General features: G+C 40.0%; 1 protein-coding gene and 1 pseudogene across 2 annotated transcripts in view; one reads left to right on the top strand and one right to left on the bottom strand.

Annotated features, from left to right (window-relative positions):
* Positions 1 to 22,930, bottom strand: part of FER (FER tyrosine kinase) — a 313,312-nt gene that overhangs the window by 115,980 nt on the left and 174,402 nt on the right. The gene's annotated exons all lie outside the window — the stretch shown is intronic.
* On the top strand, positions 13,032 to 13,527 carry LOC148093502 (large ribosomal subunit protein uL18 pseudogene; annotated as a pseudogene).

Below are 22,930 nucleotides of genomic sequence, written 5' to 3'. Positions count from 1 at the left end.
GTCTCAATTCCATTTTCTTAGGAATGATGTAACTTTATAGTATCTTGAAGCCAGATTTCATATCTGTTAAAAGCAATAAATCTTTATAAAACATATAATTTCAGAAAAAGTGGTAATTATATAAGAAATTATAATTAATTTATACTCAAAATCAGTTGTAAGAAATGAACTCAGCCAGTATTATTTTTCATGTTTTACTCAAAAATTTCTAAGTTGAGCAAAATGAAAGTTTAAATAGAGCAACAGAAATTAGAAGGTCCCTTAACAGTTAACCCAATCTTAGCACCATATTCTAGAGAAGAATTCTATGGAAATTCTACTGGCTAATTCAATCCTCCTCATTTCTCAGAAAAACTTTTGGCTTTCAGGAATTAACTAGTAAATATGGACAAAAGGTAGAAGGAGATGCTGAAACAGGCCAAGAAGCACCAACAAGAGGGATCCCAGCACAACAAGCAACCATGCTGGCAAGTTTCTTGGTCCCTGTGGGCCTGATATGTCCCTCACCAACTGATAAATACCAAGGTAGCTAGGCCTCACTGGCCAGGGAAACACTGCCACAATAAGCAGCTGGCCTGGGAAGCCTCTTGGTTCCCACAGAACAAAGACTTTCATTTCCTGCCTAGACACGGAGAGCAGGGGGCGCTGACAGAGAGAATCCCACAACAAGCACCCTCCAGGAGGTTCTCTACTCTCTAGAGGAGAGAATTCAGCAAGCGAAAGACCAACAGCCCCTGTGCCTGAGGCTCCTTCTGCCACAGTGAGGCATCTGGCAGTTCAGCCAGAGGAAACTCTTTCCATCCCACTAAAGCACTAAAGGAGAAAGGAGGAACCAGATAAACCAGAAAACCAGAATAATACCACAAAGGCTCTAAAAATTAAGCTGTCACTGAAACCACAGCCCACATAAGTAGGCCTGGAAAAGCATGCTAAACCTAAACAAGGTAACTGCCTGAAAAAATAAAAGATTTAAATAGAACCAAAAGTCTCCTAACAAAACAGACAAAATGTCCAGGGTACAAGAAAAAATCATCCATCATCCCAATGGCCAAGGAATCTCAAGCTGAATGAGAAACACCAGTCAACTGACACCCACACTAAGACAGATCAGATGTTGGAACTGTCTGACAAGGACTTAAAGCAGCCATAAAAATGCTTCCACAATCAAATTCTCTTGAAACAAGTGAAAACACAAATTATCTCAGCAATAGAAACAGAAGTTATGAAAAAGAAACAAATGGCCCAGCCAGGCATGGCTCAGCGGCTGAGCACTGACCTAGGATGCAGGAGATCAAAGTTCAATTCCTGGTCAGGGCACATGCCCGGGCTGCAGGCTCGATCCCCAATTACTCTCTCATCATTGATGTTTCTCTCTCTCTCCCTCTCCTTTCCTCTCTCTGAAATCAATAAAGGTACATTAAAATAATAAAATAAAATAAAATAATAAAATAATGAAGAAGAAACAAATGGAAAACATAGAACTGTAAAGTAAAAAACTTATTTTATGAACTCAATAGTAAAGTGAACAGAAGATAGAATCACTGAACTTGAGGACAAATCAACAGAATTTACTCAATTTAAATAACAAACAAAATAGATTTGGAGAAAAAAATTAAACCATCTCAGGGACCTGTGGGATAATAACAAAAGATCCAATGTTTGTACATTCACGGTCTCAGAAGAAGAGAAAGTGATGCTGAAATACTAAAGAAATAATGGCTAAAAACTTCCCAAAATTGGCGAAAGATACTAACATACAAATTCAAGAAGCTGAGAAAACATTACATAGGCTAAACCCAAAAACCCAAGCAAAAACATAGCAAAGTTAATCTGACAATTAAAGACAAAGCGAAGCCTTGAAAGCAGCCGGGGAGAAATGCCACACCTACAGGAGACACCAACTAAACAACAAATTTCTCCTCTGAAACTAGAGTTTAGAGGAAAGTGGCACAATATTTTTCAAGTGTTAAAAGAAGAGTCAACTGCCACTACATCTGGCAAACATATTTTTCAGGCATGAAGGGAAAATGATGACATCCTAAAATGAAGAAAATCTAAAAGAATGTGATCAAAAATAAATCTAAAGTTCTAATATTTTCTTCCTACACCTCAATAATTTTGTGGACCCCAGATACTGTAAAGGGGCTGACCCTGGAGACAGAAGATTAGGATAGGAGAAACATAATAAAAGTGGTTTGTGGGGCTCTTCCACCTTGTTTAACTTTCACAATAACTGTGTGAGGAAAGGGTTAACGGAGCAGGTCTATTCCTTTCTGTTTCTGCTTCTCTTCATAGTAATGATGATGAGTCTTAGTCAAATTGAAAATTAAGCTACTGGAATGTCCAAAAGTTACTGAATAATGTTCGTCCATGCACCTGAAGTGGCGAGAAAGGATGAACACATCAGCACGTTTAAAATAAACATGAAGAGTGATGCTGTGCACCTGATACCTGATTTGGGGCCTTTACCACGGCTGGTCATGTGACAGGTATGTGATCAGCAACCTGTGAGAACTCTGGACTCCAAGACTCAAATATGGTTTCCTAAGAAATGACATATCATGGTTTGTAGATGGAAAGGCATGCCCATGCAATTCCTGCATAAATAGGGCAAGGAAGACTGTTTGACTTCTCCTTTGCTTCACCTGCTATCCTTGCAGGTATCCTATGAGGAATAAATCTAAGTCTTGAGTATAACTTTATATTAAGTTATGTGAGTCTTTCCAGTGAATCAGTGAGCTAGTGGGTGATGGTGGGACCATCAAGACACTCTGAGGGCTTTGAGGTTCTGAGAGAGAGGTTACTCAGGCAGTAAGTGGCAGAACCAGTGTCTGAACCCACATCTCTCTGACGCTGAAGACTGTGTCCTTTGTAATTATACTGCCTCCCAAAATAGAATAACTTAAAATGATGCATATATGTCTCACAAGTTCAGAGATTGACTGTCATGCAACTGTCAGTATTAATTAACTGAAAGATAATGGGTTGCAACATTCTATTTCAAGTTTCAAGTTCTAGTCCTAAAGAAGACTTCTTACTTCTTATAGTTTATACTTTGTTTTACATAGTTTAGATTTTTTATACTTTGTTTACAGCAAATGATTGCTATGTTAATCAATTATAGATTGCTCTTCATTCACTGGATTTACCAGATTATAATCTAATTTAAAACTTTTGCACAACCCTTTCGGTCAAAATAAAATAACAATAAAGATTTCAAGTTATAACCAAGTAAAATGGTTTTATATATCTGGCAGAATATAAAGTTTACTTTATGTATAACCTATAATCTAAAAATATGACTCACACTTCAATATCCCGACCACTTATTTCCATGAGATAACACATGATGAATTTTCCCTTTTCCCATAGTAACTATTTACCAAATTTTCTATAAAATTTAAGAAATCATTAAAAAAAAGGAATCAACAAAATTAAGCCATTATAATAATATTCTCCACTTTCATGAAAACATTATGTTCTTGTAAAACCACATTTATCCATGAATAGGTACAATTGTGGGCACGAGCTATAAAAATAACAGGAAATAAAACCTAATTACAGCCTTAAAATGTTAAAAGCTAAATCTTCGAATTACTTTGCCTCACAAAAGTAGCTCTTTTCAATGAAGTGAACAAAATAGCAAATAAGCAGCTTCTCCTTTGTTCACCTGCAGAAGACAACCAGCCACAATCTGCCAGGGCTGCGGGGGGGCTAATCATGCTTCTTGGTGGACTGCCACGGGTACAGATGGCCATTGTCCTTTCTGCCCATCAATCCTGCCAAAGCGCTCTGGGATGGCCGCACATTTCCTCCTCAAGTTATCCCTTCAAAGGGCTTTATGGGGTTTAGGGACAGATTTGAAATTAAATCCCAAGCAGATAAGTCAGAGTGATTGGGAGTAAGATGTAAATGACCACTACACTCGGATTCTTAACTCTCCAGGAAGAAAGCCCACCTAAGAAAATACTTCTAACATGGCTGAAAACCATCTATTCTATCCTTATATGTCTCGCCCATATTGGACATTCAAATAAAAAGAGTTCTCTACAGATGAGATATTTTAATGCAACATTTTCACTTAAAATTTTTTACTTTATTATTTCTGCCTTAAACAATTACAGGACAACTCACTAATATGACCTATTTCCATGCAAGGGCCAATGTAATGTAGGTCCAACTTGAGAATTTAGCTACCAGAAATAGTGGAAATATAAGCTTTATCCTAATCATGGTCAAATGGATAGGAGTGATCATCCAGTGTAATAGCCGGAAAAAAAAAAGGCAAACATTTAAATACAGACTTTTAAAATTTTTCTTACCACAAAGATTTAACACCTCAAACCTCAAACAGATGAGTTTCTGAGCACATTGACAACATGACATTTCAGTGTCTTTATTTTGAAGCCACAAACCCAACATATAATCCCAAGTAGGAATAATTAACAAAATGCCACAATACCGAGCATAAATTGACTGTCAGGGACTATAATTTTTCTACTATTCATACTGAGAAATAATTGCTATCTCTACTTTTCTTTTATACACAGGCTCGAAGTCAGTCTGCTTGATTACCTGCTTAGCACATTTGTTCCATTCAAAACCTCAGCCATACCATATTTTTAGAGTCCAAGGATTAGTCAGAATTTGATCAGCTTTGTAATTAAAATTATTAGGGTTACTTTAGAGTAAAAATCTTTGCTGCTAAGTATGCAAAGTAGTCTGCCTGTCTGGCATTCATTTGAGAAGCTTTTAGTAATTGAATACTTGTTTTAATACTCTATATATTAATTTTAAATAATCCAAGTTATTTTTCCCAAATTGGGTCTTATTTAGGAAGGGCTTACAATATCACCTTAGAAAATATTTCATTACATTTGCAAGTTACAAAAAAGAGGTTTTGTAAGTGTATGGCATACTCTTATCCTGTCTCTGTAGAGAGAATTTTAATTCTTATTTTTAATTCACATCTATTCAATTTCCCTACTTAGATAATGAAATCCTGTTTCTATTAGTATACTATTAATTGAAATAAAGGCTGTATAACCCTCTGTACATATACTAATATTTGCCACTCATTTTCATTCATCTCAACTTTAGAATGTCATTTTTCTTGACCAAAACTGTCAGAGCCGACAGTTATACAGGCAAAGGCAAACGTGTAGCTGGTATAAGTGAAAAAGTGCTGCTACAGGCCCTTTCTAGGTTCTGGAAACTGAGTGGCCAAAAATAGGGAGCTAAGAAGATACTCAGGTTCCTCTGGTCTATCACATTCCTAGACGCATCTTCTTATTAATCCGTAAATTCCATGTCATAGATTTCTCCCTTTGCTGATGGGATTCAGTTTAACAAACAGAATATGAAAGGCAAAAGGGTTCATTAAAATGAGAGAAAAATCTAGATTCTGCTCTTAGGAGCTTATTTACCAACAGGAAGAGGAGGAAGAAAGGAGGGCTAGGGAGCAGCTTTATCCCTAAAGACCAACAACGATGAGACTCGCAGCCTTTTCCTTTTAGTCTCAGCATCCACCCTTGCTCCTCTCTAACTCCCCCCGCCCCCCACACACACACTGGCCACTAAGAACATGGGTCGCTATTGAGTGGGTCTGGCTGTCTTGCCTGTGGCTAACTGGAAAGGAGGAGGCCTGTCTGTGAGCTGAAGTGGGTCAGGGCCTTGCTCCTGGGGACCTCTCTCCACTCTGTTGTTTGTGGGTGGCAGCTTCATAGGAAGAGGTATGCAAGGAGTGACATTTGTCCTTTCCTCAAGGAATATATATATATATATATATATATATATATATATATATATACGGTGGAGTCATTTTGTTGGAACAGTGATGTTATCTCTGCATCCTGACACCAAAAGGCTGCTGAGTGGTACTGTGGACAAGTCCATGGAGCTTATCAGAACCTCCTTCAAGAGCTCCACAAGGAAACTAACCAACCTACGGCACTGCCGCTTGAGCCTTCTGTGCTATGTAATGGTTAAGAGCAGGCGGTGGAATCATACTTGGGCTTTAAATATGGCTGTGTAATTTTCATCAACTTTGCCTCTTTGAACCTTAGTTTCCTTATCTGCAAAATGAAGAGAAAAACAGTAGCTACCATATAGAACAGTTCTAAGTATAAATGAGATTTTTATAAAACGCTCTGCACAGTGCCTAACACACAGCAAGTGCTTAACTGAACATGAACCATTCTTCTTACTCAAGATCCCTCAATCCTTTGGGGAGTGGGAGTCCATCTCTTATTCCGATCTACCCCAAACACCTTGTCTTTCCTTGTAAGCAAACCGTGACCCTGCTCATACAGTCATTCACTCATTCAAGTATTTACTGAATATCTATTAAGTGACAGGTATTATCCTAGACATTGGCTAGAAGGTGAGAGAAGCAAAGTCCTTCTTCTAAAGGAGAGAAAACAGTGAAAATAAGTTTGCAAATTATAAAAAAGATACAAAACACAATACTGAGATTGAGAATAAAAGTGGAGGTAATAATTTAGATAGATTGGTATTTAAGCTGAGAATAAAATCAGGCAAAGGGCACGGACAGAATATTCCAGACAGAAGGCATAACTGAAACAAATGCTCTGAGGCACTGGAAGAGTGTGATTTATTCGAGAGAGAGTCCACACTGACCCCCCGAGTTCTAGTCTTGGATATATGATTATATGCTTGACATCTCTATTTGTCTAACAGTATCTCAAACTATGTTCACAATAGAACGGTCTTCTGGCCTCCACCAAAAATGTGTCCCTCTCACAGGGTACTCCATTTCAGCAAGTGTAACAACTATCCGTTCAGTTTCTCAAACCAAAAATCTTAAGAGTCATTCTTGAGTCTTTTCTCTCTCTCACCGCCCACATACAATCCATCAGAAAATGGTGGATCTACTTCCAAAAGATAATTTATTTACTTTCTGTCAAACTCTAATCCCACCACTCAAAACCACTTAAAATCCTCCAATAGTGTCACACTGGTCTTAGAATAAAATGCACTCTATTCCATAGCAGGCTAGGGCATAATCTGGTTCTTACAGATCTCTTTCCTTGTCTTCTTCCACCCCCTCCTTTGAAGGACTCTTCATTCTGTATACAGGCTAAGGTTTTGGTTATTGTTGATCTTGAGTCTCTGTACATTTGTACTACAAAGTCACTCTACCTGGAATTTGTTTATCTCTGTAATTTCTTCCATAGGTGACCCATTTCCATGCTCCAGGTATTTGACTCAAATTATATCTCCTCAGGAGAGATACAATTTTATCTGACCATCCTATCTAAAATGGAATTCAAAAGGTAATACTGTATTTCTATATTATGTCATTAACACTTGGGGGCCAAATACTCCATATCTAAATATGGAAAAGTTACATATCGAGTCAACAAACTGTTAAATATAACATGTTCTATCCCATTACTTTGACAAATGTATACTTCCATAACAACCTGGGAAGTATTCATTTCCCAAGATTTCTGTACTTGAACATGGCAATATAGGAAAAGTCTGCTTCAGGCCTCATACCCTAAGCCTACTCTCTTTCCTTCCCACTCATGATTCCATTATATTCCTCAAGAAGCCTTGCATGTATATGCCTGTAGACATCCCATCCTACACATATAAACTTCATCCATCTATCCCATGAACAGCTACCTGTTAGCTACCCTTCAGATGGTCTACCCTTGAGAGGATAGGTAAGGGGTCTGGGCAGGCCATGGACATGGACTCAGGGTTGCTGAGGCAGAGAATCTGAACCCCTAGAGACCTTGAAGGGGCATGTACAAACTACACACGGGCACACATTCTAGATGCTACAAACTCTGGATGCTACTGTAGGTACAGTGCCAAAGAGGAGCCACAGTGAAGTATAAACTCCTTCTGGGCCTAAGGAAATCATCACTTTGCTTGTTTCCTTTTTAGAAACATCAATTTACAATCATCTTTAAATGTATTTACCTTTCTATATCTCCTCCCTTTAAAAGGTAAGCTGCACATTTATAGGGGCTTTGTCTGTTTTGCAATATATAGTTGGTATTAAATAAGTATTTGTTGGATTATACTTCTTACAGTGACATAAAAAAATACAACAACATTTAGAAAAAAATGCACATATTTTACAAGGTCATGTTTCACAAATACCTACCAAATCAAAGGAAACTATCATTTGCATTTCAATTAATCTTATTTGTATGAGACTTACATTTAGTAAACGTTACCTACTTTATAAGATGAGATATATGTTGTTTATCCTAAAGCGTTAGCAATTTTATAATGTATCAAGAGAAATACTGACAATCTTTCACTATAAACTAAAAGCTAATAGGTAAGAAGAAACTGGCAAAGAGAATATTCTAATATATACTCTATTCAGCATATTAAAAATATCTAAAACATGGCTTCCAGCACATCACAACCTAGTAAATGTTAGAATACTAAAAATGCAAAATAAACCCATTTGTGAGTTAAAATTTTATTAAATTACTTGATAATTATATCACCGTACTAGGCATTCTGTATCAAGTTGTATCTCCTCAGATAAATTTTATCTAACTATAAATTCCTTGTTTTCAAGATTAAAAGAAAGATATAAGAAGATTCCACAGCAGAGAACCTAACATCATGGTCCCTGACATCACTCTTCATCAGGTCAAAGAAAACTTAAAAGGCAATCAGTCAAAATTTAAATTTTACAATGTTCCTGTACACCTGCTAAAAATCTAAGTTTATTAATTGAAATGGTAATAGGATAGCACTGAGTGCAGCAAAAATAAGTCATTTGTCTCTCTGAATCTAATCATGAGGTAGGTATGAAATATTTTGGCATTTGTGATAACAAATGTGTAAAGTAACTACACTAGAATTATTCTGCTTACAGTGTGAAGCAAAACATTTAAAATAATTTGAATTTAAAGGAAAATAAAGGTAAAATGGTTCCCTAATTCCTGGTTACAGGCATACCAATCACATGATGGTGTTTATGCTTTGAGAGTAATACAAACTTCATTTCATTCACAGTAGTACCAAATCAAACAGTTTCATTTTAACACTTTTTGGTACCAAATCAAGGAAGGAAGAAAATGCCAATTAACTCACCATAATTATACAAGTAAGATAAACAAAAGGAGCTAGTTCGCCTGGCCGGCATGGCTCAGTGGTTGAGCGTCAACCTACAAACCAGAAGGTCAAAATTCTATTCCCGGTCGGGGCACATGCCCAGGCTGCAAGCTCATCCCCATCGGGGGCTGCCTATCGATGCCTCGCTCATCATTGGTGTTTCTATCTCTCTCCTCCTCTCCTTTCCTCTCTCAGAAATCAATAAAACATATTAAAAGTTTTTTCTTTAAAAAGGAGCTAATCAGTAAGAAGGCTTTTTGTTGGCAAAGTCGCTGAAAGCCAACTTTAAATTTCTCAGAGTCCTCGCGAGAGGGAGAATTCAATTTCTACTTTTGAACTCCTGGCTGCACAACAAAGTCAGAGAGCAGAGCGAGGAAAAATTATAAACCAAAAACTCACAAGGCGATACAGAGCTGGATAAAACATAATTAATCTTTTCTCACACATCAAGTTCTCTACCCAGGAAAGATTTCCAATAAGCTAAATTTAATAACGCAAAAGCCCCTCCAAGTCATAAAAAAGAAAACTATAATCCAAATGTAGTTATACAACTGATTACTTCCTTCCTTGATCTCAAAAATTAATAATTTGATGGAATATCTCTCTATTATGTAACTAAGAGAAAAGAACGTTGGCTCATTTCTCTTTTAAGATGGCCTATGGAAGATTTACATAAAGAAATTGTTATCTTATTTCCACAACTGTGGTAGAGAACCAAGATAGGACCAAATTCATACTATATAAAATATGACCACAAAATATTATTACCGATTTTTAAAAGCACAATTTCAAAGGAAACTTATCCTACAAATACTGATCTTCCTCAAGACAAGTTTGGGAATCCACTTTAAAAACTGCTTTGCGAAATTAAGAACATTCCAATGTCAGTCTATTATCAACCTATATAAGTAGATTTAATTTTCACAAAGTCATTCATTAACAGTGCAATGGGATAGATGTGGTGTGGTCAAACTAGGTAAAAAATCATTTGACTGCAAGAAATAAGACCATTATTTGTTAGCTGAAAAGTTACTCTGACGCTAATTCCAAAAGAAATAAATATTAAAATATTTTTAGGAAAATGCAGCATTGTTAGAATTTTTTTCTCCATGATTATCTTGATGATAAGAAGCTATGTCATTATCTATCATCAGTACTTTTTAGATTGGTTTCAGGTGTACAACAGTGATTAGGTATTTATACACCTTATGAAGTGATCACCCTGACAAATCAATTACCCATCTGGCACCATACATACTTATTACAATTCAGGCCTTAAATAGAGGAAAAAAGAACACCTAGAAAAGGGCTTTCTCATATTTGTTCTGATATATCTACTCAGGCAAGTAAAACAAAAGAAAAAAAATAAACAAAAGGGACTACATCAAACTAAAAAAGTTTTTGCACAGCAAAGGAAACCATCATCAATGAAATGAAAAGAAAACCCACTGAATGGGAGGATGGATGTATTTGCCAATGATAGATCAAAGGAGTTGATATCCAATGTTTATAAAGAACTGGTACAACTCAACATCCATAAAACAAACAATTCAATTAAAAATGGGCAAAGTATCTGAATAGACACTTCTCCAAAGAGGACATACAGATGGCCAATAGACATATGAAAAGATGCTCAATGTCACTAATCATCAGAGAGATTCAAATTAAAACCACAATGAGACATCACCTCACACTTGTCAGAATAGTATCATCAATAAACCATCAAACAACAAGTGTTATTGAAGATGTGGAGAAAAGGGAACCCTCGTACACTGTTGGTGGGAATGCAGATTGGTGCAGTCACTGTGGAAAACAGTGTGGAGTGTCCTCAAAAAATTAAAAATGGAACTGTCTTATAATCCAGAGATTCCACATCTGGGAATACAACTGAACAAACCCAAAACACTAATTCAAAAGAATATATGCACCCCTATCCTATGTTCATTGCAGGATTACAACAGCCGTGATTTGGAAGCAGCCCAAGTGTCCATCAGTAGATGAGTGGATAAAAACACTGTGGTCCATCTACACCATGGAATACTACTCTGCCTAAAAAAAAAAAAAGAAGGAAATCTTACCTTTTGCGACAGGCATGGATGGACTTGGAGAGTATTACAGTAAGTGAAATAAGTCAGTCAGAGAAGGACAAATACCATATGATTTCACCTACATGTGGAATCTAATGAACAAATTAAGCTCAGAGGGAGTGGGGGGGATGGGTGCGAGGGGTGGAGGGACTGAGCAAAGAAAAGAAAAAAAGAGAGAGAACTTATGGACATGGACAACTGTATGGTGATTTCGGGGGAGGAGGGAAAGGGGGAGGTGGAAGAGGGCATAAAGGGGATAAATGGTGGTGCAAAAAATAAAATAAAATAACAAAACAAAATAGAAACAGGCTCAGACACAGAAAACAGACTGTCAGCTGTCAGAGGGGAGTGGGGCTGGGGAGTTGGGTGGAAAGGGGAAGGGGTTAAGCAAAAAAAACAAAAACACTCATAACCACAGACAGCAGTATGGTGGTTACCGAGGGAAAGGGGGTGGGGCAAGTAGAAGAAAATAAAGGGCGGGTAAATGCTGACGGAAGGAAACTTGACTTTGGGTGGTGAACATGTGATACAATATTCAGGTGATGTCTTATAGAATTGTACACTTGAAACCTACATAACTTTATTAACCAATGTCACCCCAATAAATTCAATAAAAAAGGGGCTTTCTCAGCTCACAGTGTCTTTATTCTCTTTGTCCACTCAGAGTGATCCTTTGACCGAATGTGACCCAGTTCTCCAAGAGGAGTGAAAGAAATGCATATACCCCTTCCACTCAGGGACGCCCAAAGCCACAGATGTAAATAAATCTCCATGTAACATGATAGTTAAAGGTGGCTTCATTTAAAAGAAAGAAAACCACATTTCTGTTTAAAAACAGTTTTGCTTATGACCCCATTTCATTTTAGATTACCATATTATACTATTTTCTGCTTCCCCTAGGCATGATATGCCAACCCTGTCCTTATGCTTCCCAGTTCTATGTCCATGCTCATAATATCACCCATCACCTTGTAGTATAATTATCTGTTTACTTTTCAGGCTCCCCTGGCAGACTGGGAGCTCCTTGAAGGCAGATACTTATCTTAGTCATCATTAGAGCCCCAGGGTTTATCAAGAAGCTATCACAAAAAGGGCATTCAATTAATTTTGGAAAAATGAAGAGATGACTATGCTTCCTCCAACTATTGTTTAAAAAGCAAAGTTGAGAATTTGCCTCTCTCTCCGACAACATCTTAACCACTTTTAATTTCTCTACAAGTCCATTTTTAAAGAAAAAGAAAAAAATCTGATGCCAAGAACTGGTATTTCAAGTTTTACAACAAAGGAAAACTGATACAGCACAGTTATAAAAAGCCTTAAACAGCAAAAACTTATAAATGGAAATGATGACACCACTGTGATGACTGCAAAGGGACTAACAGATGTTACTTTGGTGAAAATACTGTATTGCTGTATTAGAACCAACGAGCTTATGAAATCATGTATACACAAGACTCAAGATCCATCAGACAACACAAGAGCAACTTTTTCCTATAACTAGACTGAGTCTGACATTATTTTCGGAGACATAAATGTCATATTTTCACATTAACATCTACAGAGATGTCAGAACAACATGTTCTTTTAAAAATCAATGTTTAGGCCGTTTCACCCCCCAAGAGCTGTGCTGGGCCTGCAGGTCTGTGGCAAGCCACGAACATGGGTCTCTCTTCCACAGGATGGGGTGTGTTCAAGTTCTCAAGAATAAGGCCTACTTCAAGAGATACCAAGTGAAATTTAGAAGACAGCGAGAAGGTAAAACTGATTACTATGTCCAGAAACACTTGGTAATCCAGGATAAAAATAGTTAAGTACCACACACCCAAATACAGGATGACAGGGCTTGCCAGAGCTACTACTGGAGATAAAGTTTTGGGGGCCCGCACAGGAGCTGTGGATGGAGGCTTGTCTATCCCTCATGGTACCAAAGGATTCCCTGGTTATGATTCAGAAAGCAAGGAATTCAAGGCACAAATACATCGGAAGCACATCACGGGTGAGAACATTGCAGATTACATGCATTACCTAACGGAAGAAGATGACGATGTTTACAAGAAACAATTCTCCCAGTACATAAAGAACAAGGCAACTCCACACATGATGAAGGAGATGTATATATACATGCATATGTACGTGTAGAAGAAAGCTCACGCTGCTCTACGAGAGAATTCAGGCTACAAGAATATGGCTAAGAAAGAAGTTAAAAAGAAGAGGTAGGACTGTCCCAAAATGTCTCGTGCCCAGAAGATGGCCAGCTGAGAAGGCAAGCTTCCCCAGAGCTCAGGAACAGCTCCTCAGAGCTAATAAACCATGCCACAATTTTCTATGAAGATTTTTCAGACAAAGAAGTAATGAACTTATTGACCTAGTGGCATAAAAAAAAAAAAAAAAATCTTTAAAAACAAATATAACACTAATGTCAAAAAATACATTTCAGGCTCCATCGTCACTATGCTAATACCAGGTCCTTTCACTCCACATGCTCAGCACCGTGAGAATCAGTGACTTAGGTACGCAAAGACAGTCTTCACTTCTAATGCCCCTGCTTTTGCCATTTTAAGTCTGTCAAGTAAGATCTGTGGAGTTTCTTATTTTTCTTTATTTCATTATTCATCAGATTCTCACCGACCTTTCTGGCATTCACCCCTACTGAGTTCTTCTTCCTTTTCCATTTTGGCAAAAGCAAAAGGGAGAAAAAGAAATACCTCATAATTTGAAGGAAATTATAGTTAGCATTTATTTCCTTCCACACCTCTATGTTCACTTAATTTCCTATCCAGACAATTATGCCTCTTGCTGAACAAACCTCTCCAATATCAAGTCCTAGGCATCCTGCTGATCGCAGTGTCATCACAAGTAACACCATACAGGTGTCAAAGAAAGCGACCTTGGGGAAGGCTTTCTGGAAATCATATTACATGAAGAGAAGTGATTGTTTTTAAAATAAAAGCTTTTACTTTGAAAAAATTAAATTAGAAAGTCGGGGGGGAATGGGTATAATTACCTTCTGAAAAGCACTAAATTAGTAGTGGGGTTTCAGATTGAGCCTCAAGATAAGTAAACAAAATTTTAATGGGCATGTATCAAACTTGCCAGTTAACAGAAGGCAATATTGCTACCCCTGCTATGAAAAGCCACCTAAATAAGCAATTCCCCAGTTCTCCATAACCATCCTCCCTTCATTTAATGATGAACCCAGCTGAGTTGTATTGGTCTATGTGAACATTATCTTTGGCATAATCATCATCTTCTCTAACCTAATCTGCTCAGCATTTTAGCAAGCCTGTTGACTCGAATATATCAGAATTTGATCTCTACATTCGAGCTCACACTCACAGACATCTTCACAGACATATAAAGTATGTGTTATAAGAGCATTATGAACTAAGTATCAAGAACACAGAAGAGAATGATTAATTTCTTTTGTATTTTTGTATATCCATATTTCCCATTTTCCAAAATAAATTCATATTGTTTGTGACAAAAAAATAAATGTTCAAAACTCAAAAATATTACAATAATAATAGTTGAGTAAACAGAGCTTGATATATAAAATGAGAGTGGGCAAATGCTTAAGATTTTTAGTCAGCATAACTACATGAGCAACTGAACCCTGAAGATAAGGAAAGATACCCCCAAAATTTAGTTTGCATAACTGCACAGAGGATAATGCAACGTTACAGATCAAGACATAAAATCAGGAAGAGAAGTGAAAATGTGGAATCAGGAATGAAGATAATAAATACTCTTCTGTACTATTTAAATTTGGGACACCCAAATCCAGGTGTTAATCCTAGGAGACAATTATAATTATTGGTCAAAAGCTGATGAGACTGGTAAGAAAATGGGAGCATGAAAGATTTAAAGGGGAAGAGAAATGGAGAGTCAAAATAGAAAACTGAGAGTAAGCTTTCAATAGTTAAGAACTTCAGTAGACTGTTCAATAGCCACACTTTCCCTGCCTAAGTGTGGACGCCCCTTTGAAATGAGACTTTACTTTTTCTCCCGTCCAGACATGGGGCCTCTTCCTCACTCTGAATCTTAGCTTGCTTTGTGCTTACTTCAACCAACAGATTGTGGCAGGTGTGGTACTGTGCAAGTTATAAAGTCTAGACCTCAAGAAGCCTTGAAGCTTCTATCTTCAGGCACTACCCTGAAGTCATGATGACGTGAAGCAGCCTGGGATTAAAAACCGGCCATTTAAACTGTCTCAGCAGAGCCCATCCCTTACCCTGCCAGCTGAACGCAAACACGAGCGAGCCCAGGCTAACGCGGCAGTGCCACCTGGCCAACCCACAGGCTCATGAGAAATATAACACTGTTTTAAGACACTGAGTTTTTAGATGGTGCATTACGCAGGAATAAGTAACTGACGAGCCAGCAGAGGACTGCCCCCTGAAAGAAGCAAAAAGCAAAGGAGAAGATAGTTTCTATAAAAAAGTAGTCAAAATTTTCAAAAAGGAGCCGAGGTTTCCAATAGGCTAGGACTGAGAAGAGGTCGGGAAGCCAGTAATAAGTCATCTCAGACGCTTGGGAGTTCGATTTCAGTAAGGAGGCCGGGGAAAAGAGCAGTCTTTTTTGGTGGGTTTCAAATGAGCAGCTGATGAGAAAAATTGACCCAATAAGATAACTCTGATATGTTACTTTATAAAAAAGGAAAGACATGAGCTATTTTTAAAAACGGAAGGGGAACACTAGTGGAATGAAAGCTTTGGCCACTATTGTTTAGGATAAGGCTGAGGAAAGGCTGCAGGGAAAAAGAAAAGCATTTTCTAAAACTAGAGAAAATTGCTGTATCGAAGGCCCAAGGGAGGTGAGGGGATGGAATAAAGCTGAGTACTTTAGTTGGAGCTGCTAGAACAATGTGCCATGGACCAGATGGCCTAAGAAACAAATATTTATATCGCACAGTTCTGGAGGCGCCAGCAGCTACAGCGGGGGCCGGGACCTGGCGAAGCGGGCGCGCGAACAGGGCCTCGCCGCCGCATCCTCACGTGGCAGGGCGCGCGCCTCCCCCTTTCTACAGGGAGGCCCCACCCTCAGGGCCTGGTCTAAACCCAATTACCTCCCAAAGGCCCCTCCTCTTGGTGTCAGCCCCCTGGGCCGCGAACGCGCAGGGAGTCAGCCCGAGAGAAGGCGAGGTCTGCGAGCCAGGTGAGGTGAGTGCACGGGCGGGGAGGGGGGGCGGGGAGGGCAGGTGAGGACAATGGCCTGGGGCGTGCGGGGGGGGGGGGCAGGTGGGAACAATGGCCGGGGGCGTGCGGGGGGGGGGGGGCAGGTGGGAACAATGGCCGGGGGCGTGCGGGGGGGGGGGGCAGGTGGGAACAATGGCCGGGGGAGGGCGGGGGGGGGGGGCAGGTGAGGACAATGGCCGGGGGAGGGCGGGCGGGGAGGGCAGGTGGGAACAATGGCCGGGGGCGTGCGGGGGGGGGGCAGGTGGGAACAATGGCCGGGGGAGGGCGGGCAGGTGGGAACAATGGCTGGGGGAGGGCGGGCGGGGAGGGCAGGTGGGAACAATGGCCGGGGGCGTGCGGGGGGGGGGGCAGGTGGGAACAATGGCCGGGGGCGTGCGGGGGGGGGGGGGCAGGTGGGAACAATGGCCGGGGGCGTGCGGGGGGGGGGGCAGGTGAGGACAATGGCCGGGGGAGGGCGGGCGGGGAGGGCAGGTGGGAACAATGGCCGGGGGCGTGCCCGGGGAGGGCAGGTGGGAACAATGGCCGGGGGCGTGCGGGGGCGGGGGGGCAGGTGAGGACAATGGCCGGGGGAGGGCGGGCGGGGAGGGCAGGTGGGAACAATGGCCGGGGGCGTGCGGGGGGGGGGGGCAGATGAGGACAATGGCCGGGGGAGGGCGGGCGGGGAGGGCAGGTGAGGACAATGGCCGGGGGAGGGCGGGCGGGGAGGGCAGGTGGGAACAATGGCCGGGGGCGTGCGGGGGGGGGGCAGATGAGGACAATGGCCGGGGGAGGGCGGGCGGGGAGGGCAGGTGGGAACAATGGCCGGGGGGCGTGCGGGGGGGGGGGGGGCAGGTGAGAACAATGGCCATGGGCGTGCCCCCGGGGGGGGGGGGGGTTCTTCAGGGACTTAGTAAAGAGGCAGCAAGGGCACCTGCCAAGACGGGAGAAACCCAGGGTAGGTTAAGAGCTTGAGGAAAATGGTGACGTTTGGAAATAATTTTATTCAGTCTAATTTCAGGGGACATTTGTATTGCAAAGTAAAAGAAAAGTAGATAGATGACAATTTTTTCCTCACCTTTAAAAATCACAGGTAAATAACAATTCTCTTGCCCCACTTCCCTACATCTACAAACAAAACAATAAAAATAAAATTAAAAAAAAAAGTTTAAGAGAACAACTTTTCATCACAGGTACATAGCAAACATAAAAAGCAATATCTTGCTCACGGCTCAGTGAAAACCCTTCATGCTGTCTTCATTCCACTACCTCGTCACGGAAGAGGGAAAGAAAAAGGAAAATCATTGAACCTCTCCGAGGCAAAGCCACCATTTCTGAAATGACTTTAACGCCCTTACTGTCTGCCTCGTGAAGCTCTTACGAAGAGCATATAAGCAGCTTTGTGAAGAAATTATAAAACAAAACCATGAGGTGATCTTGTAGTACATGAACACTGGTTGAAAACGAGAATAATTTCAAAGTATTTACAGTGTGCTTTTCATTCAGGTAACTGTGCTAAATGCAGTCTCCCTGAAAACATGAATTTGTCTTAAGTTATACTACTCTGGTTAAAGCGGGAAAAACTTTAGTTAAGGTGGGATAACTGATTCACTGATTCTTATAATGATTGATATTTCCTAGACATGCTGCAATGTACAAAAGTTTAGTAAGTATAAGAAGGCAGGAGACGTAGCTTTTGCTTTTAAGGAATTTCAACAGAAGGGGCATTTAAATTGTTTGCTATGCTTTCACTTGCATGAAAAAGCACATGTAACTAAAATAAGTGTTTCCTGAAGGTTCCCTAGGTATTTTTTGAAGTCCCCTGTCTAGACCAGAATTCTTTTCTAACCAGTTTAGCAGTATTCTCTAATTATTAGAACTTAAACATCGTGTGCACATGTATATGTTTGTGTGTGTATGTACAAATGCTGGAATCTCCCGCAAAGAGGTGATAAATGCTTATACATATGTGTAGCACACCTCATGTAAATATAATACCAACCCTTAACATGCTGCATATATACATGTCATGTAAGTAGGTATGAATAAATACACACACACAACACACACACACACACACAAATGGTTCTTCTCCATTTGCCGACCTGCCTCCCGCTCCAACCACCTGTATTCTCTGACCTATTCTGCTCTGCTCTGGGCCTCAGGAAGCTGACTCCTCAGAGGTCACTTTGAGAAGAGTTGATGGACTTCCCATTACATTCCAGTCGGAGATCCAAGGATAAAAGCAAAGACATCTGGGTGCTCCTTCTCCACTACTCTGCGGCTCGGTGCTGTGCTTTTGGTAGTTGCAACATGTCCTCAGGATTAAAGTTTCTGCTGGGAAGCCCCATCTGTAGAGCACCAGCACACATCGGGCTCTGGTAACTACTTCTGCCTTCTGTCCCTATAGCGGTAGGAATAGTAATGACTGCTCAGTAGGATCAGTTTCTGGGAAACTGACCACCCCTAGTTTACTCCTTTAATCCTACCCCTGCTTCTAGTAGTTCCTTTTTTTAAATAAAAAAAAAATCTCTTCATTTAAGCCATCTGGGTTGAATTCTGTATTCTACCAGGTCTTCATACACACACACCCTACTCATACATACGCAATATGATACTTAAATACACCAGCCAACACATTTCAGATGAAACTAATCACCTAAAATGGCCAGAATACTAATTACTTAAGGAGGTTCAAAGCTAGACAGATTCCAAACCAATGTACTTTTTATTTTAAATCTTTATTGTTGAATGTATTACAGATGTCCTCTTTTTTCCCATTGACCCCTTCTACCCCACCTCCACTGCCCCTCTCTACACGCCCCCCCCCCCCAGGCCTTCACACACTATTGTCTATGTCCATGGGTTATGCATACATGCATGTAAGTTATTTGGTTAATGTTTTCCCACCCACCCCACCCTGTGTATGTCTGATAGAAAACATTGCAAAAATATGCCAACACTATCATACTTCACAATATAAATTTTAAAATATTTTAAAGCAAATTTTGCTGTAAGTAATGTTTTATGGCCCAATTGTTCAGTTAATGGCATACAATGAGCATATTACCATGACATCAACTAATGTAAAAACATTTTAATAAGCTGCATAACATATTATGTGAATTATCTGTTCCGTTTTGTAGACGGATTTTTCCGAATTTTTACTATTGTTTTCAAGGCTTTGATGAAGATTCCCAAGTTTCTAAAATGTCTTTGGAATACATTCCTAGAAGTAGGGTTATTGGGGATATAAATATTTTGAAACTACTGATGAGTGATAGTCAATAAAAAATTCTCTGATTATGGAAATGTTCTATATCTGCTGTATACAATATGTAACTACTAGCCATATGTGTCTACTGAGCCCTTCTAATGTGGTGAATGAGACTAAGGAAATCTTTAATGCAAATAGCCTCTGCACAACACAGTTCTAGATACCTAATGTCCAACTGTCAGCCAGAAAAGTTGTAGTAATTTACATTTTCATCAGCAGAGAGTAAGAGTACTCATTCACTCATCTCTTCGTGAGCAATGGCATTTATTATTTTCCATTACTTGTCAATTTGATAGAAAAGACAGTGTAATTGCTTTTTAATTTATATTTCTTTGAATGTTTGGATTAAAAATTTCATGTTTCCTATCTGTTTTTCTTTCACGAATTATTTTTTTCTTTGTCCATTTTTCTACTAGAGAGTGAGTTTGTTTTTCTTAGAATAAATGCACTCTACATATTAAATAAATTAATGTCTGCCATATCTGTTGCAAATAATTTTAAATTCTGTTTATAATGATTTTTGATATACAGAAGTTTTACATTTTAATGCAAATTTATTGATTTTATGTTTGTGTTTTTATCCCGACAATTTAGATAAAAAGTCTCAAATCAACTTACACATGATTTATTTATTCATCACCTTTGTGAAAACAAAGTGTGGAGATGAAACAATGAATTCATACCTTAAGACACCATCCCTGCCTCAAACACACAGCAATGACAGATAAAATATGAAAAGAAATAATCAAAAAGGCTGTGCTGAACTCAGAAATAAAACATGTAAATACTTTGAGAAAACAGAGACACAAAGCAGTAAGAAGAGTTTATGCTGCAAACCTGCTGGGCTTCTGGGTGTTATGTGTCTGGAATCAGAATTTATAGCAAAGGGTTTCCTCTTACTTAGCAAAAGGAACTAAAAATAGATCTAAGATCCCAGCTTGAAAGAGCAAACATACAATTCATAGAAGTGAAAGCCAGGAGAGCCAATACATATAGGAAAAGGTGGAATTACTCCGGCAATCATGGGGATACAATTGATAATATATCTGTCAGAATGGCAAAAATAGTAAGCATGGTAAAGATGTAGGGAAATAAAAAGTCTTTGCCCGGCTGACAGGAATATAAATTACCACAGCACTCAGCAACATCTAACAAAACTAAGGGTGTGCATAGCTTTTCATGTTATTACTCCACTTCCAGGTATAAATAACAGGAGGAGCTCTCACACCTACTCACAGCTACACACGATGCCCTTTATGTATTGTTTGTGTTCGTGAAAATTAAGAGCAAAACAAATAAAAAGGTCAAAATACTGATTAACAGGAAAATGTATGAATTGTCTTAGATCCATAAAATTTAAACTGATTGAAAAATTAAAATCAGCTGAAATAAATGAACCAGAGCAACACTATCAATATGGGCAGATACAATTTTTTAAAATGTTTAGTACAAAAATCAAGTGGCAGAATGATAAAGTTCTATGAAAATTGGAAAAACATGCAGCAAATATAAAGCATATAAAATATTGCATGTGGCCAGTACAAATAGCATATAGTACAGTTAGAGAATACAAGGAAGGGAGGGAGGGAGGGAGGGAGGGAGGGAGGGAGGGAGGGTTAGAGAATACAAGGAAGGGAGGGAGGGAGGGAGGGAGGGAGGGAGGGAGGGAGGGAGGGAGGGAGGGAGGGAAGGAAGGAAGGAAGGAAGGAAGGAAGGAAGGAAGGAAGGAAGGAAGGAAGGAAGGAAGGAGGGAGGGAGGGGGGAGGGAGGGAGGGAGGGAGGGAGGGAGGGAGGGAAGGAGGGAAGGAGGGAAGGAGGGAAGGAGGGAAGGAGGGAAGGAAGAAGGGGGGATGGAGGAGAGAGGGAGGGGAGAGGGAGGGAAGAAGGGAGGGGGAGGAGGGAGGGAGGGGAGAAATCAGAGAAGTAGGCAACACTAGGAGATAGAATCAAGAGGGCATCAAGTTTATCTGAATTGTTTCAATTGTTATTTCTAAAAAACTTCAAGCAAGGTAAAATGCTAGAAAAATGATTAAAAGGAGCTTCTATATGGGTATTTACTATTTCATTCTCTGTCATTTTTCATGTTTGAAATAATTTATATTATAAAACAAACTAACAAAAAGAGAACCAACAAATAATTCCCTAGAATCTTTGCCAAAATAAAAAATACACAAATCACTTAAAAATTAGAGTGGCAACTTCGGCAACAAGCAAGATGGAGTAATCCCACTATGATCAATCTCTCCTAGTTATTACAACAGCTCTGCACAAAATACAAAAACTAAGTACCTGGGAAAACAGAAAAGTCAAAGATGGCAGGCAGACTGGTTTGATAAGGCAAACTTATCAAAACCCAAAGCAAGGGTGACTTTCCTGGACTCAAAGGAGACCTCACAGAAGCAATGCACAGTAGGAAAATCTGCCTCAATCATGAGCCAGAGAGTGGAGAGAGATCAGCTCCCTCCCTTTTGCCCCATCTTCTCTCCTTCAGAAAACTCTGAAACACCTGCTTCTGAGATGATGCACCACATAGATTAGCTCTGTTCCTGATCAGCAGGGAGGCCGCCGTGAGGGAGGCGCCGAAAACCCCAGAATGAGAGGAAAAGGCAACTGGTGGTCCCAAAAGTGCTGGGGGGATATCTTGGTGTGGTTTTTCCCTGGCTTTTCTCTCACACTTTACCCCAATTATAACCCCAGCTACATGGAACTGCTCAGCACAAGAACTACCGAAAGTCCACGAGAAAACCCCTATATTACTGGAGTGAGGACAAAATGGAAACAGAATTGTGGACATCTTGAGGAGAGTGAGGGAGATGACCCATAATTTTGTGCAAGACACACACAATATTAGGAGGCATCTGTCCATGGCATTTCTACAAATTCTGGACTGTCTTCTAAGGACGTTTACAGCAGGCAACCTCAGGGGCCGGCACAGAGCCCCCTCATGGCTCGTGCGGGGGGGAAGCTGACGCGCCGGCCTAGAGGCGCCCACCACGCTGCTCTTAGGGGCCGCTCCACCACTGCAAACACAGGTGCCAGGCTCACCCTCTAGTTGCACAGACTCTGTGACTCCCTTTACATGACATTCTGGAAAAGGCAAAATGACCGGGACAAAAAACAGCTGAGTGGTTGCCAGGAGCTAAGGGGAGAGGCGGACTATGAAAGAGCAGCATAGGAAACTGTGGGTGGAAGAAACAGTGCTGAATCTTGGTTGTGATAGTGGTCACATGACTCAAAATATTTGTCAAAATTTAGAGAACTATATACTAAAAAGAGGGAACAGT

Source organism: Miniopterus natalensis, chromosome 3, assembly GCF_054644295.1.
Source record: "Miniopterus natalensis isolate mMinNat1 chromosome 3, mMinNat1.hap1, whole genome shotgun sequence".
NCBI classification, from domain to species: domain Eukaryota; kingdom Metazoa; phylum Chordata; class Mammalia; order Chiroptera; family Miniopteridae; genus Miniopterus; species Miniopterus natalensis.
Note: the sequence above shows the minus strand (reverse complement) of the source record. Positions and strands in the feature narration are given on the sequence as shown.